At 42.7% G+C, this 26360-nt stretch overlaps 1 long non-coding RNA gene across 2 annotated transcripts in view; it reads left to right on the top strand.

Moving 5' to 3' along the window:
- The first annotated feature begins 7037 nt into the window (after positions 1–7037).
- Positions 7038–26360, top strand: part of LOC128842106 (uncharacterized) — a 110289-nt gene continuing 90966 nt past the window's right edge. Inside the window, exons 1-2 of one of the 2 annotated variants that reach the window (XR_008445940.1) lie at positions 7038–7238; positions 9763–9864. This is a non-coding gene — a long non-coding RNA (uncharacterized LOC128842106). Of the gene's footprint in view, positions 7239–9759; positions 9865–26360 lie in introns of both variants that reach the window. The other variant, XR_008445941.1, reaches the window with a different exon arrangement.

Here is a 26360-nt window from a genome sequence, read left to right as displayed (position 1 = left end):
ATATTAACCAGAAATAGAACTTTGATTGACTCATTTGGAGACATTGAAGGGTGGGTTGTATTGAGAGTACGTTTCTTGGTCGTAATTTGTTCTGATTACTGTCACTGGACTTTAAGTGGTATTCAGAAATCTGTGAAAGCTGACCAGTTTCACTTCCCTTCGTGTTATGGAGAATTAAGCCCATGAAAACCCTATATGGACATGAGAATCTGCAGTAAGATATGGGCTGCCATTTTCAAAAGTAGCCTCTGATTTCAGGTACTTCATTTTTGGGTGCTCAGTCTGAGGGCTGGTCTACGCTGGTGGGGGGGGGGAATCGATCTAAGATACGCAACTTCAGCTACAAGAATAGCGTAGCTGAAGTCGACGTATCTTAGAGCGACTTACCTCGCATCCTCACGGCGCGGGATCGACAGCTGCGGCTCCCCCATCGACTCCGCTTCCGCCTCTTGCTCTGGTGGAGTTCCGGAGTTGATGGGGAGCGCGTTCGGGGATCTATTTATCACGTCTAGACGAGATGCGATAAATCGATCCCCGATAGATCGATTACTACCCGCCGATCCAGAGGGTAGTGAAGATGTACCCAACGATACGTTGGGCCTGATTTTCAGAAGTGCTGAGCAATTGCAGCTTCTATTGACTCCAGTTGGAATGGAGGGTGCTCTGCACCTCTGAAAATCAGACACACAGGCTATGTCTACATTACCACTAATGTCAGTATAACTTATGTCGCTCAGGGGTGTGAATAAGCCATTCCCCTGCGTGACGTAAGTTACACCAATCTACGCACCAGTGCGGATAGTACTATGTCAGCGGGAAAGCTTTTCCCACCAACATAGCTACCGTCGCTCATTGGGGGTGGATTAATTAAGTTGACAGGAGAGCGGTCTCCCATCGGTTTAGAGCAGCCATACTAGAGAGCTTACAGTGTGGACCTAAGTAACTCGCCCAAGCTTACTTATGAAGATAGTGATAGAGTTGGGAGCAGAATCCAATTCTCCTAGGTGTTAACCTCTAAACCATGCTTCCTATCATTGTTTGGTTGCAACAGAAGATTATTCGTGAGTGGTTGTTTCTTTTAAAAAACAAATGTGGGGTTAGGAAGAGTGCTAAAATCCTGCTGCAACTATCTCATCCATTTTGTAGGTTTGCTGCCTTTCCAGTGACTATCTATAAATGTTAAATATTTAAGGAGTTGGCTTTCCACTTTTAAGTGGCTTTAAACTGGAAATAGGTTTGATGAAAAATTGATTCTTCAGCAGCTGTAAATCCCAAATGGTAACAAAAAGTTGCTTTTTCCAGCCACGCAATGTCTTTAAAATGTTAACAGTTTTTTTTTTAAATTTTATTTTTACAAATAGTCATTTTTCCAGCTGTTGAGCAGATCAACACTTTGCATTTTTTTGTCTTTCCCAGCTGGTCAGACGCTTTTTACAGTTTATTTTATTTTAGTTTTTAACAAGAAGGAAGTTGCGTTTGACTGCTTGGAGTATGTCTAAAAATACATTTGCGAGAGCAATTGAAGGAAGTTTGTCACTGGTGCTTGGATTGTACAGACTTCTTCTGTTATTCAGATGGCTTTTCGGCAACATTCTTACAGACACAAGGAGGGGCTTCCAATGTGGCATGGCAGTAAAAGGGGTAATATTTACCTCCACACATGAGGCTGGATTCTGAACTCAGTTACACTGGGGTAAATCCAGATTTAAATGTGTTTAGGATAGTGGAGTTATTCCACATTTACATTGATGTATCTGACAGCAGAATTTGACAGTGTGTGTCAGTTAGGGTTCAGTGGTTTCCTTTCTAATTCACGTGTGAAAAGGACCTTTTGCTCACAGATAACACCACTTCTGAAGGGATTGGGGGTCTCAGCCACCTCTGTGCTCTCCATGGGTTCAAGGATCAGCTTCAGAGGAGTGGGCAGAAGGGTGAGGAGTGGGTGGATGCAGGGGAAGATCAGGGTGTAAAGGTAATAAGTAACTCCTCACTTAACATTGTAGTTATGTTCCTGAAAAATGCGACTTTAAGTGAAACTATGTTAAGCGAATCCAATTTCCCCATACAAATGAATGTAATTGGGGAGGTTAGGTTCCAGGGAAAATTTTTTTGCCGTACAGTACAGTACTATAGTTGGGAAGTGCCCCCACACCTTACCCCACACAGGCCCTGGAGACAATGAGGCAGGCAAGGAGGCTGAAGGTGCTGTAGGCTAGGAGAAGCACGTTGCGCAGCAGCAGTGGCAGCTTCCCCTACTCTGCAAGCACCAGGGGCAGGGGGCTCAACCCTCGGCCCGCCCACGCCACCCCTTCCCCCAAACCCTCACCCTTAACCTGCCTCTTCTTCTCCCTCCCCCCCCCGTCTTTACTACGCACGCCGCGTCCTCGCTCTTCCCTCCTGTCCATGGCAATCAGCTGGCTTGCGGCGTTCGGGAGGGAGGGGGAGCCTGCGCGCCGAGTCCTTGCTCCTCCCCCCTCCCTCCTGCCTCCTGAACGCCGCAAGCCAGCTGATTGCCGCGGGCAGGAGGGAGAAGGGGGAAGATGCTGATCTGTGGGGTCTGTGTGGGGGAGGGGCATTGGGGAGCTGATAGGGGGGCTGCCAGCTGTGGACAAAGCAGCAGCCAAACGACGTTATAGCAAAGCATTGCACAACTTTAAATGGAGCATGTTCTGTAATTCAGCAGGGACGAATGATCGAAACAACGTTAAGTGGGGAGTTACTGTACATCCCTCTGTGATTAAATCCCTCTTTCTGGGATATTTTACAGGGCAGAAGTTGGGTACAGAAGATCTGGTAGAATGGCTTACTGTGTACATTTGAATGTTTTATTACAACCTTTTACTCTTTTACCTGCTAAAATCTCTGTTTTGAATTATATGTATCTCCTGCTATAATCAATGACACTGAAGGTACCACTTCAGGTATTAGCACGATCCCATCAGCTGTTGAAACATACAACCACAAACTCAGATGTTGACGGGCCAAAGACCTTCCAGCTCACCCTTAAAGGTGAGACAAATTGACCATTATCCTGTTTAGCTGTGCAGATGACTATCCTCCCTGCCTGCTCTTCCCCATTTCTCCCACCTCCTAGCTACCTAACAACCTTCCCCATAAGCACCAGAAATGGGCCTTCCCCATGGGCAGACCTTAGCTACTTTAATTCCTCCTGCCTCCTTGTCATCACTGGTGCTTTGCCAGAAAGTTCCTGCTCTCAGCTGCTGCTCTGAGTCGCCCGCCCCTTACTTCTTGCCCATGTGCGGTGAAGCTACACCAATCAGCAGGGACAAGTAGAGCAGAAGGGAAAGGTAGGCTACGGGAAGGCGGAGGAATTCCCTGCAGAGGGGCTTATCCAGAAGTCCTGACTCGGCCTCATCTCCCAGCAGCCTATTCAGTGAAACAGCAAACCCTACACTCCTCTCTTAATCCCAGAAAACTGGCTAGTCCCAAAGAAGCAAAACACCACTGGCCAGGCCAGCATCATAGGATTAAAGGTGTTGAAATATATTGGATGACTCAATGGAATCCAGCATCTGGTACACCCGGGCCTTTCAGTCAATTGAATGGACATTCCATTTAAAACGTCTGTTTAGACACACGTGTGCTTGGATGGCAATGAAAGGGTTAGGTGGGAGGTAGAGGAATGATGTTATCTGGTGCAGAGTGATGCATAGCCCAGGCTTTGTCTAGCATCAGGCAGTCAACTCAGCTCAAGTTGATTCAGCAGCACTAATGGTCCAGTCATCTGCTTGTAAACATTTTATAGATCTATTTTCTTTTGCTTTTTCCAAAAAAACAATTAGCAATGGGCATCAATTAAATCACTCTTAAGAGCTTTACAACAACAACAAAAGGAGAGGTTGCAGGGAATGAAGGAGACCAACATCTGTTCTGGAATTAATGGTCCGGTCCCCTCCACAGAAGCTCAAAGTATGGAACTTGGGGGTTGAAAATGAACAGAACTAGTGGAGAGAGAATTCGCCTAATGGAAAAATAAATTCCTGTGGAGGTTGATGTTACCAGTGGATCAGAACTGAAGCAAATGTGGCTGCATATTACTCAGGGTTTAGAACATTTATAAATCATTGGCGGCATGGCATGTTGTGGAGTGGTAGCTTGCTGCCTCTATCTTCAGCTGATCATTTTTACTAGGAAAAGTAGCTGAGTTTAGGTCAGACTTAGCTAACACATGCCAGCTGAGCCTAAATTCAATCTTTTGCCTAATGTAGATGCAGGGTAAAACCATATAGCTTTATTCAACTGGTTGAGTTGTAGCTCAACTGAGGAGCAGCCCTGAACTGAACATCAGACAGTATTTAAAATATCAACCCCCGTCTTCTGATCAGCCCTTCAGATATCCTGTATTATGTGATACTCGCTTTTGGCAAAAAGAGAGTGCTAACAAAAAGTCGAGCCCCAGTAATGCTAAACAGATGAGAATGTGCTAAAGGATTGTGAAGCATATCTGTGAAATAACAGGAAGAGACAAACAAAAGTAGCCAAGATTCCAGTTTTAACTAGCAAGGTATTTTATATACACTTCTCTAGTATGTGATTAATGTGTTTTTCCCACCCCTTGCTCTTTTTGGTGGAAATGTATCTTAATAAAGAAAGGCTAAGGGAGCCTGATACAAAAGGTCATTTACTACTATTTGTAAACTTAAAATCATATGACCACCTTGGCTTGGCCTCCAAGATATGTTTAACGGGAGGACAGATCAGCTGACGGACAAAGTTCTTGTATAACAAAGGGAGATCATCAATCATTGTTTCATTCACTCGTTTTTTTCCTCTACTGGTAGAACTAGGTCAGCATGAAATCTAATCTACCTATCACAAGGCCAATGGAAAAGGCAACATGCAGGGGCCTCACTCTTCTCATTTATGCCCTGAGGCAGGGTTACAGAAGACAAGGTGAAACTGTTGAAGTATACCCTCTAGTTACCCAGAGGTCACATTCCAGGTAGTCACGTGATGCGCCCCGCCTCCTTCTCCTCCCCCTCCCCTTCACATGGCATTTCCCTCTCATGAGTGGGAGATGGGAACTGCAGTCTTTGCCCTACCAGCATATAATGGGATGGCTCTATCGATTCGTGACCCTGATCAGAAAGAGGACAACTTCTTGTATTAGTATGTCAAATATAGCTCTGACATTCAAGGTAAATGTCCAGTTTTACAAGTCATGATCCTGATGCAGAGAGAGTGCAGTGTGCCTCAGGCAAAGGGGTGGAAAGTACAGAAGTTAAACCAAGCAAAACCTCTCCACAACATAGGATGCGTGTCAGACATTTCAGCTGGTCAAAGCAATCTGCCTTCATGCTGTATCAGTTGCCAGTAGAATCAGGTAGTACACTGGTGAGCAGCCTGTGGCCTGCAGGGACGTGCTGGTCACTGCATCCCACAGATCCTATTGGCTGGGAACGGCGAACTATGGCCACTGGGAGCTACGGGTGGCCGTGCCTGCGGACGGTCAATGTAAACACTGTCTTGCGGCCCATGGGCCACAGGTTGCCCACCACTGAGGTAGTACCTGCCCAACATCAGGTTTCCCAGTCCCTCAGGCTGCCTCCAGAAGTCTGTCAGGACTTTGATCATTGTTGCTTCAGCTATTATAGGCACTACACCTGTGAAAGTGACATTGAATAGAACATAGGCAGTGTAGAGAAATGGGCTCTGCCCAGGCAGGCAACAAAGAAGATTGGTCTTGAGTGTCGAAGCCCCCTCAAGTGTCCAGATCAGGGGTCGGCACATCCCTCGTCCGTGCCGCTTCTCGCCGCCCCCATTGGCCGGGACGGTGAACCGCGGCCAGCGGGGGCCGCGATCGACTGAACCTGCCGCATCAGCAGGTAAATAAACTGGCCCGACCCGCCATGGTGCTTACCAAACATTGCCGTCTCCTGGTCCAGATTCCCTTATAGTTGGGGATGGTGGAATGTACTGCCCCTTTAAGAAACAGTCTGGAACTTACTGCTGAAGCAAGCCTGGGTACAGTCTAGAATTCCCACCCCTGTCCAGCCCTGTGGCTGGGCTATTTAAACAGGAGGAGTAAATTGGTCAGGGGCTAGAGGGCATATGCAAGCTGTGGTTTCATTCAGGCTCTAGGGGACTAGCCTCACTGGGCCCAGAGACTTTGTTTGCTGATTCTAATTTTGGGAGTTCTGAACCAGGGCCCTGATGTAAGCTCCTTATGAACTTGGTTAAGACTACGCCTATGTTTAGACCTTCTTAGAGGAGACCTACTTGTTTGGTTTAGCTTCCCATTGCTTGGATACTTTACATAGGGGGTATATTGTTTTCCTGATTTTAATAAAGTTAATTAATTTCATGGGCATCTTTCCCTTCCCACTCAATGGCAGAAAGAAAACATGTGGTAAGGCTTAATTGATAGGGAACTCCCCAGTTTTCAATTGCCTGTTGCAGGCAGGTATCATCAGGTCTGGATATGCGGACGAGAGTGTACATAAAGCATTCCCACAATACGGGGGACAAATCAATTTCTGGGAACTCATGTTGTTGTTGTTGTTGTTATTATGATGATGATGAAATAGTTTTATTTGGCAGCTTAGGAAGTACTTCACTTGTCTTTACTGTCACTGTTCAGCCTGTTCCTGTTTGAAATTGATCTATGCTAATAAATATTGTTGTGCATGGGCCTGATCCAAAGCTCACTGAAATCACCTCCATTGACTTAGAAGGTTTTGGATCAGGCCCTAGATATCTTGGTAGCCCTTCTTTTTCCAGGGAGACAAGCTGTGATTCCTAATGTGCAGCTTGGGTGGAAAAAGTAAATCAGGGGATCAGTCTGAGTAATCTGTACCTGCCATTACCACAGGTGCAGACTCCACTTCAGTAATAGTGCCTGCAGATTATACACATGCATTCTTTTAACAAATGTCTGACAACGTAGGTTTGAAATTCCAACAGAGAGACTGATAGAGGGCAAAATGCTTGGCACGCAGCCACTGAGTAAGTGGCAGTTCAGTACTCAGCCCTGTTACTAGGGAAGGGCAAACAGATTCAGAAGAAAAGAGAACAGACCTGAATCTTTGCACAGAGATCCAGATGAAACCAAAAAGAAACTTTTATGAAGTTTGTAAGAAATGTTAACTCTTTCTCATTCCTTTTCATTCTTCTCCGCTGTGTATTTCCAGATTCCATCTGAGGCACATAGGCTGGACATGCGGAAATACTACAACCAGCTGAGTCTGCAAAGCTAGACTGAACATTTCACAAGAAAGGTAATGTTGACCATATTTTCAAAGTAAAAGCCTGGCACATTTCCATAGCAATATTTTAAAGTGAAATAGTCAAACAGACAAAAGGCCGTTGCTGGGTGGGGAAAGGTCAGAAAAATCTCTATCTGGAGCAACAGAGCAGATCAAAGAAAGTCTGAGCTCTACCTCTTGCTTTGCTTCAGGTAACTGTAAAGTGGAGAGTAGCGAGGGACAGTGGGACAATCATGTGCCCATCCCTTTCCTGTCTTAGTCTGCCCACTAGAAGCTGTCAGAGTTGGGCTTTGCACTAACTAAAGGGGGCATCAGCTCATCAGACTTGTACTGCAGTCTTGTTACCTGGCACATTATGAAAAGCTTTGACGTTGGGCAATGGTGGCCATGAAACTCCTTTGCCTTGGGATAAGAGTGAAATGGGTGCACAAGACACTGTATGTGTCTAGCAATATCACTGGAACACACTTTGTAGTTTTAAAAATGTCAGTCGTTTCAGGTGTCTTGAAAGAAATTAGGGATGCTAGGACATGATATAGAGATGAAATGATATGGGAATCTGGACTGAGATGGTAAAATGGAGATATATGGTCTTTAGAGAATGAGGTTTTTATGGAGTCTTTAGTCTCTCCTGCTTCTGATAGAGCCATGAATACAGCCAGAGCTGCTTTTCCATTGGTATTTTGTCACTTTCTCTTCCAGTCTCTATCAGAGCCTGAAGTTCAGGTGAAAAGAATAGTAATAATAATAATAATAATTAATAAAACCTCTCTAAAGAGCTGGACAAACTGTTCTGCACCTTTTCTGATCATTCTTACTCTTCCTGAATCAACTTGCCCATCCCTACTTAAGATCTTTAAAGCTGAGAACACTAGTAATAAATAATATTAATATGATATTACCTTTTTAGAGAGAGCTGGTCCAGTGATTAGTGCACTAGCCTGAAACTTGGAAGACATGGGTTCAATTCTTTGTGTGACTTTGGGCAAGTCACTTAGTTTCTCTGTACCTCAGTTCCCCGTCTGTAAAATGGGGATAATGGTACCACCCCACCTCACAGCAGTGTTGTGAAGGTAAATACATTAGAGATTGTAAGGTGCCATCTAAGTACCTTACATTTTTTTCACCTTTTTTAAAGCACTTCTTATCAGTGGATTTCAAAGCATGTTACAAACATTAGGGCCTGAATCTGTGAGGTGTTGAGCTCCAGACCAACCCACTCCCATTGGGTATGTCTACACTGCAGCTGGGAGGCATGGCTCTTGGTGAAGGTAGGCAGAATTGGGCTATCTAGGCTTGAGCTAGGGTACCAAAAATAGCAGTGTGGATGCAGCAAGGGTGGTGGCTCAGGCTAGCCACCTGAACTCAGACCCAGGGGGTTGGGCCAGCTTGGACTTGGGTGGCTAGCCCAAGCTACTGCCTGTGCTGCTGTGGCCACACAGCTATTTTTATTGGGCTAGCTCAAGCAGAACGAGCGCAAGATTGTTTACCCATGCTGGGAATTGTACCTGCCAGCAGCAATGTAGACATACCCAGTGATGTGTGTGTGCTCAGTACCTTTGAAGCTCAGGGCACTTATATTTAAGAGCCTAAATATGGATTTGGGTGCCTATGGGCTTGATTCTGTAACAAAAGTTTAATAGGAAATTGGCCATTTGGGTTTATTGGGAACTGGATTGGGCCATATTTCAGATAGCCAAGTTTGAAAATTTTAGCATAAAAGGTTACTGAGCAAGTGAGTGGCAAAAGGAATGAAACTCAGGAATCCTGGTTTCCAGTCCCTTTCCCTGACTGCTAGATTAAACTTCTTATTGTAGAGAAGTAGCTCACTTTAGGAAGCATGTATTGTAGACACATGTGTATCATCATGTACTTAATCCTAATGCTGTATCTCTTCTCACTTTTAGACCTGGTTTACACGGGGGTGGGGATCAATCTAAGTTACGCAACTTTAGCTCCCCCGTCGACTCCGCCTGCGCCTCTCACTGTGGCGGAGTACAGGAGTCGACGGGAGAGCGCTCGGGGGTCGATCTATCATGTCTAGACTACACGTGATAAATCGACCCCCTCTGGATCAATCGCTGCCCGCCGATCCGGCGGGTAGTATAGACATACCCACAGTGTGCTCCTGCAGCAGTATGTTCTGCTTGGTGTTCCTTAGCCAATGTAATACTAGCTCCAGCCTCCCAGATAGAAGGGTAAATCTGCAGGCTATTTAATATGGTACTGCAACGCATCTGGCTATTTCCTGCAATATCTTTGTGAAAGCTTACTGTATTAAGTTTATGCGTCATTGTGGGCCAGTGATTGTATACAATTCCATGGGGGAGGGTGACCACAGCGCCTCCAGGAACTAAGAACAGCAGTGGGTGATTTAAGCAAATTCACTCAGGTTGTAACACCTCCAGGGAAGTACTACCACCTCTAGAGTATATATACTAGTTCAAACAGATTCTCCAGAAATCAACAGATAAAGGACTTTTAGATAAATAGCCCAAGTTTAAACTGACTTATGACCTTCTTTCTGACCCAGCAGACAGACAGGACCTTCTGTCCAAAGGGGGCCCCAGTCCATCCTGGAAAGGGTTGGAAGGACTTCAGCCTACTGAGTCTCCATGAGACTAATGGATGGCCTCTGGTAAGCTTTTAGCACATGTAGTTTCTTTTATTATTATGTATAATATTATTATTATAATCTATTATTATGTTTGTTTTCTCTGAAATGCTTTTACCTTAAGAATAAATGTGCTTGCTTATGTAAAGAACTGAGTGGTAATTCATAACTGCTGGCAATTGCGTTATTCATAACCTTTGAAGAGTAAGCAAAGTGCACTGTTTAGGCAGCCTGGCTTGCTAGGAATATCCCAGTGTAGGTGAGAAACTGTGCAGCCTGGAAAAACCTCTGGTCAGGAGGGAGAGAGATGCAGGTCTCTGCCCAAGAGGTAAGAGCTGAGGAGCCAGGGAGCCTAGAGTGGGTGACCCTGAGGGACCACAGAGGGGGTAATACAGGTGCAGTTGCCCTGAACAGTGAAAGGTGCATTTTCTCCATGACAATTGCAGCTACATCTCCATCACTTGGTGTTGATCTACGGAGAAAATTCACAGGGTTCTGCTCTCTCATTCTTCTCAAAGTGCATTTGTGTCATTGTTATATAATTGGCTACCTTAAGTTTTAATAGTAATGGCAGAGCTATTAATGCAAGTGGAGACATTCTCACATGAATCCAAGAGGTTTAATTTAGGACATTTAGAGATTGGGAAAGTGCACACAGGAATTTACCACTATTTGCCCACTACTACACTGTAGTGTGGGCTTGCCTCCAGTGTAGGTTGTAGCTACTACAGGTCAACATGGTAACAGTTGAGTAAGTGTGACATTCTATCTAGCAGGGGATCGTGGTGCAAGGATACTATTAGGACCAGATCCTATTTCCTTTGAAGATGGTGGAATCAGAGTCCAATCTCTAACCAGCCCCTTACTAACTGAGGAGCTAGTAGTTCTCCAAAGGAGTCTGAATTACCTTGCATACAGTATGCTCAATAATCAGACTTGCCCCATTTCTTATTTGTATGATAGAAATGTGCAGAAAAAACAAGGGGAGAAATGTGGGCATTCCTCCTTAGGCTAGCTGCTGCTCATACTCTTGCAGAAATGGGGTAAACTACTGTATTTCAAAACCTCCTCTCCAGTTTGGCTTGTAGGTAACTATGGCTGTGACCATTGAACAGGGAAAGCCAAGGCTCAACATAGGTTGAAATAATTTATGATGTCGGGCCATTGGCATCTGCTCTGCATATTATTGTGTAGGACAATAAATGGGCTGTTCAGCAGCTGGGGATGGGCGGGTAGGGAACTGCAGCAAACCATCTTCCAATGGATCTAGCAGAGGAAATGGTGGTATTTTGGCATATTGTTTGCAATTCGCTTCATCCCATATTAACTTGCATCAAACCCATTTCTCTCATACGCATACACAATTACACTCTTACACATAGCTACAATCACACGTGCATACGGAGGGAGATTTTTCTACAAGGCTGTGATCAGAGAAAGTGATCAGCAAGTTTAAGTACCTAGATAGACATAGACTAGAGTACTGCTGCAAGAGTGTCAACAGAGAGTTGGCAAACTTGGATGCTAGCAAACAAGGTTGGCAGGAAAGGTCTGAAGGCGATTTGCACATTACACCATCAACCTTCATGATATGTTATCATAAAACTTAGCTTTGTTTGATCTGACATGGCTCTAAAATTGGGGATGATGTAAGAAACTATGAAACCCATCCTACTGTAACACAGGAGCATGGTCAGAACTAGATGACCCAAGAACTCTTTCCCAATGCTGCTGTTGTATTTTTCAATTGGGTTTTTATTAGCCATTAAGACACAGGTCCGTTTTGATCTTTGTTTCAGTAAGGATGTGTTATGCCTCTATTATAGGAACAGACAATATACTGGGAGCTTGCAGCTTGTATTTTTCTTGTAAGAGATGAATTGGTTACATCTTGTCTGTATGGTATTGCTAGGCAAATTCCATGAAGAAGGCCACTGATGGGCCATATGATGGTCCACCGTTCTCTTAAAGTAACACGGGCTTGGTTCTGTGAACTGTATGTGCAAATATATATGTAAAAATTATCACCAACACTTCAGATGCAAAGCTGGCCAGTTGTGTGGGCAGTTTACCAACTTACCTATGTAAGGGTTTGCAGTTGGGCAAGCAGTTTTGAAAATCAGTCCAACAATATAGCAATTCCTTAACTGGACATAGCTATTACACTTGATACAATATCTAGGAAACCGTGAAAATGAATTTCAAGGTTTAAGGTCTTGCCTGTCCTGAGACGGACCCTGAGGTTAGCACCGCCATTGAATGTTATATGGGCTGTCCTACCACTCCGTGTTCTAGTGTCACATACTTTTCAATATGCAGACTAATAAATGGAAGAAGTCGGTATAACCAAAAATACTAGGAGTTAAAAACCTGGTAGGGACTCAAATCCCATGCAAAGGTTCTTTATTTGAGAAATAAATAAATTTTAAAAAGCCTCCTTCAGTCCAATGCTACAGCCCTGAAATGTAAAGACTTGTCTACACTTTAACATTAATTTGAATTAGGGTAGGGCATGAATTTAAAGAGCAATAAGTATTCTGGAATAACTCCATGTGTAGACAAGCCATAACTGTATTACACTGATTGGGTAATCCACACAAAGAATAAAAAGAGCAGCACTTCTCAGATGGGGTGGCTGATGCAATTGATTTAATTTTTAAAGTACCTTCCATTTTTATCATTTTCAGTTATCTACCTATTATCATTCAGCTTCTACTTCCTATGTTACATAACTTATAAAAGTGCTGTAATTCAGTGAGGTAAAATTTTTGTTCTAGACGTATTCAGTAGCACAAAATAGCTGGAAGAAAGGAAGGCAGACATTAGAAAGAGAATAAAAAATCCTTTAGAATATTTGTACTCCTGGAAAAAAATCCACCCTAATTTCATGCTTTGCTTTTTAACCAATGCTATTAACTGAATATGTATTTTTTCCCACAATTTATGCAACAATATTTCTCTCCTGACTATCTTGGAGCTTCTTTCTATTTCTGGCTTTTGAAGATTTTTTTAAATGTGTCTTATTACAGATGCTTTTTTTAAACTAAAGGCCTTTTTAGGAATGCAGGAAAATATTTGTTTTGAAGTTCTGCTCTCATCTTCACTGCTTACCTTGGCCATAGTTGCCCACTTAATCAAATTCACTAGGCTGTAGGACATTGGATTTTTCTTCTGCAGTCCTGCTTGGTAGGTTGGAAATCAGGTCCTCTCCAGTTCCCCCTTTCGTTATCCTCATCCAAAGGTGACTAGAGGTGATGTGGTTTTAGCTCAGGTTTAATTACAGCAGAGGTCAGCAACCTTTCAGAAGTGGTGTGCCAAGTCTTCATTTATTCACTCTAATTTAAGGTTTTGCGTGCCAGTCATACATTTTAACGTTTTTAGAAGGTATCTTTCTATAAGTCTATAATATATAACTAAACTATTGTTGTATGTAAAATAAATAAGGTTTTTAAAATTCTTAAGAAGCTTAATTTAAAATTAAATTAAAATGCAGAGCCCCCCCAAACCGGTAGCCAGGACCTGGGCAGTGTGAGTGCCACTGAAAATCAGCTCGCGTGCCACTTTTTTGCACACATGCCATAGGTTGCCTACCCCTGAAATACAGCATGCCAATCCTCTCTAGGACCAAAAAAGGTGAAGACAGAGTCAGGCTTAACTATGTCAGTGACCAACTGATCAGTACCTAGAGATACGGAGTGGCACACAGAAATTTGGTTTGTGTGAAAGAGGGTTTTTTCTTTTACTAATTGTAGGGATGCATTGTCCAGGCCAGCACCTGGAAGACATTAAAAGTAAACATGATTGTCACAAACATTGAGGTATTGAAATGTTTTCTTTTATGGAACAGCTGCATTTTAAAAGAGGGGGAGAAAAGCTGTCTCATATGTGAGGGTATGAAAGTGACACTTTAGTTATCCAGAAAGAATGCTAACGTGAAAGCATTTCAGAATTCTTGCTAGCTGGGAAGTTATAAAGCTTCATGTAATGATCATTTCCAGTAAAAGGAGATATGTCTCATGTTTGGAGTGAAACTCTGCCATTCATGACTCCAAAGTGCTTGCATCCACATTCTCATGCTCTGTCCTTTGCTGTCTTCCATAGTTGCCTGATTGCTGGATCTCCTGTATTTATTTCACAGTGGTCCTCGCAGTCCCAGTCTGGATCCAGGGCCGGCGCTTCCATTTAGGCATCTAGGTGGTTGCCTAGGGCGCCAGGATTTGGGGAGGCGGCAATTCGGCGGCGGGAGGTCCTTCCGCACTCCGGGTCTTCGGTGGCAATTCTGCGGTGGGTCCTTCACTCGCTCTGGGACCCGCCGCCAAAGTGCCCCGAAGACCGGGAGCGCGGAAGGACCCCCCCGCTGCAAAATTGCCGACAACGACCAGGAGCGCGGAAGGACCCCTGCCTAGGGCGCCAAAAACCCTGGCGCCGCTCCTGTCTGGATCATGGCCATAATGTTTTAGGTACTGTACAAGTACCAAAGAAGACACAGCCCCTGCTCCAAAGTGCCCACTAGACTGTCCTTCCTACTCTAGAATAGTTTCTATAGTCCTTCAAAAACACTTCTGCATGTGCCCTTGATTTTTGACATCTCACCTTTGATTTTTCACATAGCTTTCTAGGGTTATCAACGCATCCACCCCTTTCACTTTCTACTGGAGAGTGGCATTCCCTCTTCCCAGGGGGTGAAAGGGATTTCTTCTGGTGGTGGTGGGTTTTTTGGGCCGGAGGATGGCAGAACAAGATCACTCTGCTGAAGCTTAAAACCAAACTTTTCACACTTAGGTGTCCAAAGTTAGGCACCTACTTCTATGTTTTGACACTTAAATAAGGCACCTGATCTTCAGAGGTGTTGAGTGCCCTCTGCTTCCAGAGCTGTGGGTGCTCAGCACCTCCAAAAATCAGGATCGTTACTTAGGTACCTAATATGTCTGTTAGATCCTAACTCTGGGCACCCAAGTTTGAAAATCTTCACCCAAAAGATAGCCTGGGTTAGGAATTTACTCCTAGCACACCGTTGACTGAGAGTTGAACCAACATGCAGTTGTAAAAAGCTGCTAATGTTTCATTAAACTTACAGCATTTTACTCCTGCCTAACCATTTGCCTTGGGCTGCATATATTTATTGATAAACTTGGCTTGACGTTTGGGGAGGGAAGGGGGGAGGTGGAGTCCCTCCTGGTTCCATTGGGAAGGGAAATGATCTCCTCCATTATTACTATTTGTGTTAAAAAAGGTGTAACAGTTGCATGAGAAGAAATAACATTGCTCAGCTGATCAAATGATTCATAATGAATATTTTATCCAGTTGAGCTTCTTTTTCTGCTCACTAAATATCTGTATGCAGATAGTGATTGTCTCAAATATATATGTTCCTAATTACTCAGTGAATTTGTTTAACTCTCTGAATTTCATCAAATTTTGATGTGAGTTGTATTGGTTAATGGGGATTTGGTAGTTAAGTCACATGTTACTGTTTCTCTCCCCTGGTGGGATGAGTGTAAGCATTCCCAAAGTGAATGCAAATGTACAATCTGCTTTTCATGAACATGTGTCAGTAAAATCCGATTCCCTCCTATGTTCATAGCAAATGAACAGAAGTAGTCTGAGCACGAGCAAAACTAATCCATCCAAAAATTCCAATAACATTCACATGAATTTTATTCATTCTCCACTCAACACTCCAGTACTTCTATGTGGGTGTTTGGCCCATGTAATACATTCAGTTTACATTCCTTTAACAATACTCAACATGTGCAGAGCACCTTACACAAGCCCCCATGAAATTCCTAAGCCCCCATGGAAGCAGCTATGTATCATAACCCATCCCACTTTAGTTTGTCACTATGGGTATGTCTACACTTCAAGCTGGAGGTGTCAGTTCCAGCCTGAGGACACACACCCACGTTGGCTTTGATCGAGCTAATGTGGAGAACAGCAGTAATAGCGGGAGAGGCTAGCCACCCTGAGTACATACCCATCTGAGATACTAGGCATGTACATAGGAGTGGCTAGCCCCTCCTACCCCGGCAGTTACATTCCACATCATCTCGATCAGAGCTAATGTGGTTATGTTGCCTCAAGCAGGAATTTACACCTCCATCCTGAAGTGTAGACATATCCTAAGGAGAGAAGGTCATGTGATTGGGGGGCAGATTAAGAGAAAAGTATGTTTGCTTCTGAAGTTCATGCCGAGACCCTATTCTCATCCTCACCCCCTCATTTTTTTTTTTTTTGTCTTCTCTGATAATCCAGCTTGTGACAGAGAAAATGTGGCTTCCTCAGACTGGTAGTTTAATGGTAACTCTTAAAAAAAATCGTCCTAATTAAGGAGTCATCCCCATGATTTGTGGGTTTGTATACTGGAAAGCAAGCCAAGTCTGCCTGATTTCACTTCTGTAAAAGAATGTAATTCTAGTTCCTTGCCAGTTTATACCATTCCCCATGCTGGGCAATAGATAATTTCTCATGGTCCCAAAGCTTTCAACAATACCCCATTATGTTTCATGACTCATAAATGGGCTGGTGCCCACGGAAAGCCATGTGTCACCAAACAGGCAGTACAGCTCCCTGCAGTATGTTTGAACTGATTTCATAGCCTTCAGACCTAGCATGGTTTATTATTCTCATGGCTCGCTCACTGCTCTCATTGTTGCTAAGAAAGTATTGCGTCAGTAGCGGAAATAAAATTAAAGGCCCTGATGCGTTTCAATGGGAAATTAAATGCACGATATACTGAGCTTCAAATGTATGCAGGGGAAAACAACATCAAACACAGGAGAGAATTGAAGTTCAGATATAAAAGTTTCTTGAGATAAGCAACTCCTATAAACTACAGCAGCAGCTGATAGATAAGAGGATATCATCTGATCTTATAAGGCTGCAGTGCTTTTTGCGGGCTCACTTGTGTGCTTAATGCTCCATGGTAGTGGCTAGTGCATGTCCTTTTTCTGGGGTTAGAATAAACTATAAGCAAATAAAAAACAAAAAATTATTTTATGATCTCGGGTCTTATACTGCAACCTTTATTCAAATGAGTTGAAGTCACTGAATCCAAACATTGCTTACATTATTGTTGGTTGCTGGTAGTGCTCAGTCTGTTAAGCGCTGTACAAATACATGAAGGCACTCTTGAATAAAGGTTGCAAGATGATGGCCTCTTGTTTAGAGGCTGATCTTGCTTTCATTGAAGCCAGTGGCGAAACTCCCATTGATTTCAACTGGAATTTGACTGGGTCTTTTTGAGTCTGTTCGGTTACTTGATAGCATTACTTAATCCTAGTTTGATTTGCTGGTTTCAGCCAGTAGGATCCCAGTCGTTATGCAATGTGGGAAATTGCTGCTGAAGAAGCTTTTATTCAGATTCAAAACCAGAAGAAACCCATTTTGGGGGGTGTTTGTGGCTAGTTGTGTCTTTTGGCGGGAAGGGACCCTGTCACACATGAAGATGATAGACTTTAAAATGTCATTACCGGTTGTTGTTTGTTTGTCATTGTACAAATAACTGGATTCATAAGAGTAATAGAATTTTTAAAATCCAGTGCACTTTTCCTGATGTGCTGTTTGCTTTTCTTTTTCATTTTTCTCTCCGTTTGGACAATGAAAATAGACTGCACCTTGAATGGTCCCTTGAAATATGTATTAACTACTTATGCTAAACAATCTTGTATTTAGCTGTGACATTGAGTATGTTTCTCAGACCTGAAGAAGAGCACTGTATAAGCTTGAAAGCTTGTCTCTCTCATCAGCAGAAGTTGGTCCAGGAAAAGATATGATCTCACCCACCTTGTTGCTCTAATTTCACTCTGAGTTTCATATTCGGGTACTCATGTTCTAGCATATGGCTGCAAGGTTTGGGTTGCAAACACTGTAGTGTGAATACTTATTTGTTCTTGAAAAATAAAATTCAGAGGAAAAGTTTAAAAAATGTCATGGAAACATTTCTGTTGGTCTTAGTAGTTTAACCTTTTTAAATTTTGGTACCAGATTTGAACCAAAAGTGCATAAAGTGGTTTAAAATACCCATTTTTTGTGCAATTGCTCTTACAAGTGTAATTTCCCATTTTCTAATAATGTAAAGCTCCTTAATTTTATGGTTTAGTCAATTAACATCTATTGAATGTGTGTATTTAAGAGGGCTGAATAATTTGGTTTAGTGCAAGGAGAGTGTTTTATCCATGTTGTTATTTTTCTGAAGGAGTTACAGCAGTCATGTTGGAAATGTGCTTTGGTTTCTTGAACAATCTTTGGGTGTTTATTCAGAAAACACCAGACTGCAGTCCTGGGAAGCCTGAAGAGGTACAGCATATGCAGATCTGTTGTGATGCAGAATGATTAATTTGGTATCCTGCAGTTAATGATTACATGGAAACTATGTGCTCCAGCCTACCCCCAAAATATCCCAGTAACAGACAATATCAAACGTTGTGTTACCCAGAGTTGATGGGCAGCAGGTAATGTGCTGATCAGTCTGTATGTTTGTCACCATCAGCAGGTTTTGAAATTGATTCAGTAAAAATGGCTGAGGCTGCACAGAGCCAGGTCTACAGTCTGGCTCCTACCAACTTGAAGACATTTAGAATTTTGGGGGAAACTTCCCCAGTGTCGACCAGGCCTCAGTGGCTGCAACCTAAAGAGGATATGAACCTTAATGAGAGAGCTGTGTAAGTTAATGGAGATTCTTCTTTAGTTCAAGTGGCTGAAGACAATGTTTTTGGAGCAGAAGGACTTGAATTAATTCCTGGATGCTGGGGGAGGTAACAGTAGCTGGCTCTGACAGGAAAGATGTCTTTTACTATGCAAATTGCAGAGAGCCTTGTACAAAAGTAGGAGACCTCCTCCTTGCCAAAGATCCATCACAGAGGAAACATCTGCCGTTCCCCAGTGTCAGCAGTTGGTTAGGGGCGGGATAAGCAGCCCAACAACTTATGAATTCAAGCAGGTGGAAGGGGAGTGCATTATTTCTGCTGCTGCTATGCAAAAGGGGAGCAGAAATACGATAAACCTGAACTTCTGCTGGAGATAGTGTTGGGTGAATGCTTTTGATCTGCTACTAGAGCTGTAGCAGGTTACCCATTGCTTTGACCCCCAAAATGCACATGGCTGTTAAGTCTCCTCCTTTGAAAATTGTCCAAGTAAGTCCAGCTGTTGCTCCAGGGAGATTTTGATAATTGGTCCTGTGCTCTAGTGTCTATCTGGCAGGCACAAACAAGGAGTGCTTCTTGGAAGGGGAGGAAAATGTAGTCTCCATGTCCATTCAGTCCTTAGCCACTTCAATTAGAAACAAGAAAGCCAGTCGTTATGGTACTTCTGTGTGCTATGGACGTCTATCCAGTGTATAGCAGACTGAGAATCTCCATCTTATTTTACCTCAGCCTTCAAAGAACCATCAAATGGCAACAACTTTTTGTCACTGAGATGGGTCAGATTTGATGATAGAATTATTTATTGGATAAATAAAATGAGTTAGAGCCTATTTATTATGGCACAAGAGGTAGTAGAAATTACATAGATGGATAAAAACAACGAGGAGTCTGGTGGCACCTTAAAGACTAACAGATTTATTTGGGCATAAGGTTTCATGGGTAAAAAAACCACTTCTTTGGGTGCATGGAGTGGGTTTGTTACCCATGAAAACTTACGCCCAAATAAATCTGTTAGTCTTTAAGGTGCCACCAGACTCCTCATTGTTTTTGTGCATACAGACTAACATGGCTACCACTCTGATAGATGGATAAGTAATCATCCAGATCCTCAACTGCTGTAAATGATGGTTAGGCTGATTTCTACCAGCTGAGGATCTGACTGTTTGTACAGTATGCCAGTGTGATCTACTATAGGAGTGCTATGTATTGGTAATAGTAGAATACTCTTAATATTTAAACAGTACTGAAATCAGGGCAAATGTAGGCCAGATTTTCAGAAAATTTGGGATGCACAATTTGATGTATAATTTATGTGCGTAGTTACTGTCATTGCAAGTATAAGATAAGGGTATTGTATGTGCAAATGGCTAACCAGGTACTTTTCCATGCACAGTACTAGATGTTTGCATGTGATTAGTGATTGCATGTGCAGGCATGCACTTGAAAACCTACATTGCCTGAAAGACAGGGCTTGGTGAACTGCATTTAAAAAACAACAACAATATCTACAAATGCAATCAGCACATACAATTGCTTTTTTTCCTTTTAGTTCTGCACTTCTTATAATCAGCTAGAGGGACCCAGGTACGGTTTGTTTCAATATAGCTACGCTCACTTCATTCAAACTGTCATGGTTCACTGACCATGAACCAACTGTAAATTTGCACAAGGCCCCCTGACTTGCTCTAACTCGTACTGATGTGGCAATAACTACTTAGGAGTACAAATGTGTTCCTGGAAAACCATCAACACTAGAGCTGAGCGTCAAAGATGCCTCTGGCGATAAAATAACGGAACACCTGCTGCACACTTAATTTTTTTAAACACAAAAATATCTTCCAGGAGTTCTGTTCTTTTTTTAAAACTGCAGTGCCCTCTGACTGTAAGGCCTGCCTTTCATACTTAGGGGACTTTGCTACGACAGCCTTACAAAACTGCCATGAGCATTTACCAGCTCCAGGTGCAACATCTACTCTCCCACCCTTGAGCATAATGACTGAATGTTATATTTACTTGTCCATCAAAAAGCCACTTTTGGGGGGCATCTCAGTGAGTACAATTTTGCAAGGCTGTTTTATGGTATGGGTTGGAAGAGATTTTTTTTTTTAATGTAGCTAAAACAAGTGGCACTGGCAAATTATTATTGCTACATATTTATATTGACCTGTAGTAACTCAAATCCTGCCAAATTAATTTGGTGATTGAGGTAGATATGAAGTCTAAAGTGTGACAAAGGTGACATTTAATCCTTGCCTATAGAAGGTTACTCCGAAAAGGTCTTTGTCTATACACAAAAGATGCATTAATTCAACTAAATCATTTTTAAAAACTGGCTTAGCTAAAGCAGTATAAACCCTAATATGGACTCTCATAAATCAGTTTGCACCTGACTCATATCAACTTAAGTCCAGTATCCACTGCTCTTTAACTGCTAGATACTTGTGTAGACATGCTTCTATGCTTTCTGTGTAGCATAGTTCCATGATGACTGTGGGCCCTGCAGATATCATGAGAAACAGTCATTCATTCGCCTTGTCCACACAAGAAAATGTTCCTGTTGATAACAGTGGGTGGCACCCACTAGTGTAGCTGATCCAATGCAGTTGCACTGCAGGTGCAGACAGGTATTAATTGTATTCTGTACTGTTGCAGAAACTGGGTACGGAATGCTGATCAGACAAGGCTAGAAGTTGTACTTGCTAGGGAGGGCATGGACAATCTGTGCTATCTCAGGCGGCATTCCCAGGCTATTTCCCTGCAATATATTGCCCTGAGCTTCTGCACACCTGATGTTTCCCCTCCCCAGCCCTAGTCAGGAGGAAGTTGAAGAATATGATTGATTGCCAACCTGTCCTGCTCCCCCACACCAGAATTCACCTGGAAGAATCAGTGGTCTGATTCCACTCCCATTAAAGTTAGTGGGGGTCTTTGCATTGAGTTTTCCTGGGGGCTGGATCAAGCCCCTAATGAATACTGGCTCTGATTTGATTTCCTTGGCTGTGCCTCTGAGCACTGTTCTGTTTGCCTGGGATGGTTGTCTAGTGACAACACAGTGCACTTCAAGGTGTGAAACTTGAGTTTTGGGATCCAAGTTCTGTCCTTTGCTCTCTAGGTCAACAGGAGCCGCAAGTGCTGTGGAAAGCAGCATGATTGATGCCTGGGGAAGGGGAAGATTGTTTCAAGCATGCCTCCCTGTCTGACTCAAAGGCAGCAATCAATAAAGGAACCACGTCCAGTCCTGCTCGACTAGAGCTAGCCCATGATCTGATGGGACCTTTGGTAGGAGTAAAGGAAATGTATCCCTGAAGAAAAAGAGAGCTCAATAGCTGTATTTTTGTTTAAAAGCATGGGGTCAGGTTTTCAGGCGGTGTAAACTGGCCTAGTTTTAAACAGCCAAGGAGCTGCCGCTTGTATGCAAACTCACCTTCAACTCTTCCCATTCTGCTGTTATTTCCCCATCTCTGATGGTCTTTTTTTTTTAAAGATTGCATTAATCACGTCACAGGTAGCTTGTAATGTTTTACTGACCTGTGGAATTAATTTTCATCTCTCTGAATCCTGAAGGGGATGGTGGTAAAGGTCCTCCTCTTCTCCAGATTGAGGTGGCTCTCCTAGATCATCTTGGGGATCCAAACCGTCTCCAGATTCAGGGAAGAAACAGTTCTTGACTGTTTTGAAAGTACATTTGTACCAGGAACATCCTCATTCTGGCTTTTTGGTACATGAATTCAGAGACATTTGTGGATCTGTTTTAATAGTTTCAAGAAGACCTCAGTCAATCTAACCTGACAAAAGCTGAACATGTTGCTTCATTAACTGCTGCTCCCAGAAACTGGATGGTTCAGATGACAGGAAATGGAAAACAGTTTTTGTCTCAGGGGCACGGGTTTGAATTTGAACGTAGGGCAGTAAAACTGTTTGGATTATATGAGATGAGTTTAGTGGGTTTCAATCCAGTTCTGAGGGATAAAAAGCCACCTTCACGTTTTCCCATGTGCATGTGTGGATTCTTCTTTCTCTCATTCTACACTGCTATTCCAGAAATTAATCAGGATTATAGTAGTCACTAATAAAAAGAGCAAATAGATGTTTTCAGCGACTGGTAAAGGGGTGGGAAGGAGGCAAATTCAGAATGTTTTTCTGGCCTTCTACTGTGGCATCGTATCTTCTGGCACACTGGGAAGGGGTGTGTGTGTGTGTGTGCACATTTTTGCAGCCACCTCCATTGTGGTCAGGTTAGAAAATTTGGCCCAAGTGTCCAAGAAGACACAGGACACAATCAGTCTCCAAAAGGAAGAGGTTAGCAGCTGCTCTAGTCCCACTACATGTAGAGCAAAAGCTACTGTGATCAGATGCCTATGCAAGCTCTTTTTCTGTTTAGCTCACAACAGTAGAGGGGAATACAGCAGTAAGTGGGGTCAGGTGGTAAGGCTGTGTGCTGCTGTCAGCCTGTCCGTAACAAGGCTCCAAGAAATTGTGAGTGACAAGCGTGAGCCCTTCCAGAGGCTCAGCTAAATATAGGACACTTTAAATAACCTCAGATCCACCCGCTTTCTGATACCTATTCTATGATGCACCTTGTGGTGCAATGGGTGTATGTGGCTCTCACTACAGTCTTTCCCTTCTACTTTTCCCCTCCCTCCAAATGTTTCTCTTCGGGGATGTCATGTCTATCTTCATAAAGGTTTGTTCTATGATAATGTGACAATCAACCCTGGCTGAAGACCGTTTTCCAACCTCCCTGGATGCTGCTCTCTCTCCAGGCTGAGTGATGGCTATTACTTCTAGCATGCAGGGAAAGGGAGTATAGGGTCCCTGGTCTTCATTCTTTTTAAATTAGATCGGCCCAAGCCAGAATCCTGAATTCAAACCACTCAGCCACAAAGCTTTTTGAACCTTGGGCCTCGGCTATGAATATTGGATCCAATCTCAATAATGGGCCTGAACTGAAACTTCCAATCCAAATATCCACAAACTTTGGGAAAGTTCCTCATCAGAGCCAAATCCACATCCAAACTCTGCAAGTGGGGCCTATCTTCTACTGTGTGCAGCCATGCTTAGGCAGCTGCTTTGAATGCATGTTTGAGACTAACACTAAGTATATGCAGCCAATATTTATACCTTAGAGAATTGTGCTGTTCTCAGTGGTGGGAGAATGGACTAGTAGTTAACACATAGGAACTCAAAGTCTGGAGACTTTAGTCCAAGCCCTGCCACTTATTAACGCTAACCTTTAACAAATCTTTTTGTCCCTCTGTGCCTCAGTTTCCCCATCTGTTAAAACAGGAATAAAACTAACTTGTTAAATCCAAACAAATACTCACTTACCTAACAGGGATGTTTTAAGTATGAATGTTTGCAAAGCTATTTAAGGTTCTCTGCTGAAAGGAATTATGCACATATTAAATGTTAAACCATTTCAGGACATGGCTACTGTGACTAGAGAAGGTGGATCTCATGACTAATTGTTGAGGGCAGACCCTTAAAGAAAATAGTCATGTTGTACTTGTGTGGGATTTTATATTATATTTTAAGAGAGGCAGATCCCTTGGTATTAGATATGAACAATATGTCTGACTTTATTGCCCTACTCTCCAAACACAGACCTACCCAGTTTACTATTAAGGATTCTGAGTAATATATTCCAAAAGGCAATTTCCTAAATTAAGTACTACAATTCTTACTACCAGTCAGAAAATCTATGGACACATAGTACTACTTTGTAAGTTATTTAAGTGTTCAAAGAAGTGATTTGCAGAGGAAAATGGGCAATGAGATTAAAGACTGCTCCCCAAAACCAGACCCAAAGAGTCAATAAATATGGGCTTCAGTGGTAATGGTGAGAATATTTGACTGTTCTGGACTGATTGGCCCATATTCTCCTCCACTGTTATAGTCAACAGTAACAGAAACCCTGGGCTAAATGTTGCCTATAGTTACACCTATGCAACTTCACTGACTTCAGTGGGACTGTAACAGGGAGTAGAACTTGGCAGCATAACTCTGGTATCACCAAGCTGGAAAAAAAAAAGTCTAGCCAGTTGATTTTATTATGCTCCAGTTTTTTATTGAGACACACAATTTAATAAATTTTTAATGGTCTGTTCAGAAAACTGCAAGCCAAGTCACACACTTGCTATGTTGGGTGTGGGCAGAAATGTTAGCAGAACAAAGTGACTGTCTGCGTCAGCCAAGGAGACTTGTGCAATTGTACCTAAGAATGGAGCTACTTACTTAAGTGAAAAACGAAGAACATTTCTATCACTCACGCATTGGTGCAGAAATCAAAGCGAGGAAGCTCACTCACCATTAAATACAAAAGCCCAAAAAGTCTGGCAAGAAGTTCAAATATGATGTGTCCTAAGTGCTGGGAATTCAAGCAAACTTCTTAGGTGGTATGTCTGCAATGCCAAATAGACCTACCCAATTGAAAACAGGACTACTCCCTGCCACATGGAGAGGCAAATTGTCAGGAGAAGATGCAGATCTGTAATCAAGGTATTTTGGGAAAGGTTTTTAAACAGACGGATGGTGATATAAGTGCTGTTGTCAGGCTGGAGGAGATCTTGGGAAGGCAAATCCCAAGCACATGATGAAGGGATGGAGACTAAATATAGAGGAGTGTGTGTAACCTAGCCACAATCCAGTCTTGCAAAAATACACCCTAGGAAAAGGTATTGTTACCCCTCACTCATATGCCACTATTTAGAATGTTCTTCCAGATTACAGCTGTTTTATAGCCGTGATGTGGACCATAGACCCGCAGAGTTCTGAATGTATACAAGGGCACTTCACAATCCATCTCTGTCCCTGGCACCTCACCATGGTGAAACAATCTCTGCATTTTCATTCAGCAGCCCTTTTCTCAGGTTCATTTATTAGAACATATTCATTTCCTTGGAGACTGTTTCCAATGAAAAAATGGAGGTTCTTGGTTGGAGTTTGGCTCCGTATGGGTTTTGCTGAAAGCCTGAAATGCTGTCTTGGCCATATCTATGTCTGACTCTCTCCAAACCTTTTCAAGGTATGATATTGAGCAGGCAAATACCATGTAAAGCAGCACATTGAACATTATCTAAGGGCTTGTCTACACAAACATTTACACTGATTTCATTGAAGATGTGTTTTTTTAAACTGATTTTGTTAAACCAGTCCAAATCCTCATGTGGATACTTTTACTGGCTTTGAGTGGCTTATAATGATTTACCTTAATTCAGCTCTTTACTGACCTAAGCTACATAGATACAAGTCACTCTTAAAATATCAGCGGTTGCACTAATTGTTCAGTTTCTAAGCCAATCTAATTAAATCAAGGCCTAGCGCTAGGAGAACTTCAGACAGGAACCTAACTATGTAGCAAACAGTTATAAACACAAACACATCAATCCTGTGGAATAGAGGGATGTTGCAAGGCAAGAGCAGGAGAAAGCTTTTGACTGTGAGATCTGGTTGACTGTGGAAGACTCACAGAAGTGGTAGAATTTCTTGAGTCTCTTAAAATGAAACTGGACTAGGTGTTAGAACATACACTATACAGAACAAACTTGTATGGTAGAGGTGGGGAGTTGATGCCCTACAAGACACTTCTGAAAAATTTACCCTTTAGCCTAAGCCTAGAAGTTGGTTCAGCAGATCTAATAAGTTAATGATGGAAATTACATAAGTCCCATTTTCAGAAGTGACTTAAGACACTAAGCCTTCTTGACTCAAAGTGCCTAAATTCAATTTTCAAAAGTGCCCAAGTTATGTTTTTGAAAATGTTCCCCTAAAATCTTTCAAGAAACTCTTTTAAGAATGGTCGTACTTGGAAACTTCAAGATGGATGCTGTTGTTTGGAGACAAAAGACCATGATTAACTTGTTTAGCATGTAGCTATAA

The sequence above is a fragment of the Malaclemys terrapin genome, chromosome 8 (assembly GCF_027887155.1).
Source record: "Malaclemys terrapin pileata isolate rMalTer1 chromosome 8, rMalTer1.hap1, whole genome shotgun sequence".
NCBI lineage: Eukaryota > Metazoa > Chordata > Testudines > Emydidae > Malaclemys > Malaclemys terrapin.
This window is presented reverse-complemented; position numbering and strand designations above follow the sequence as displayed.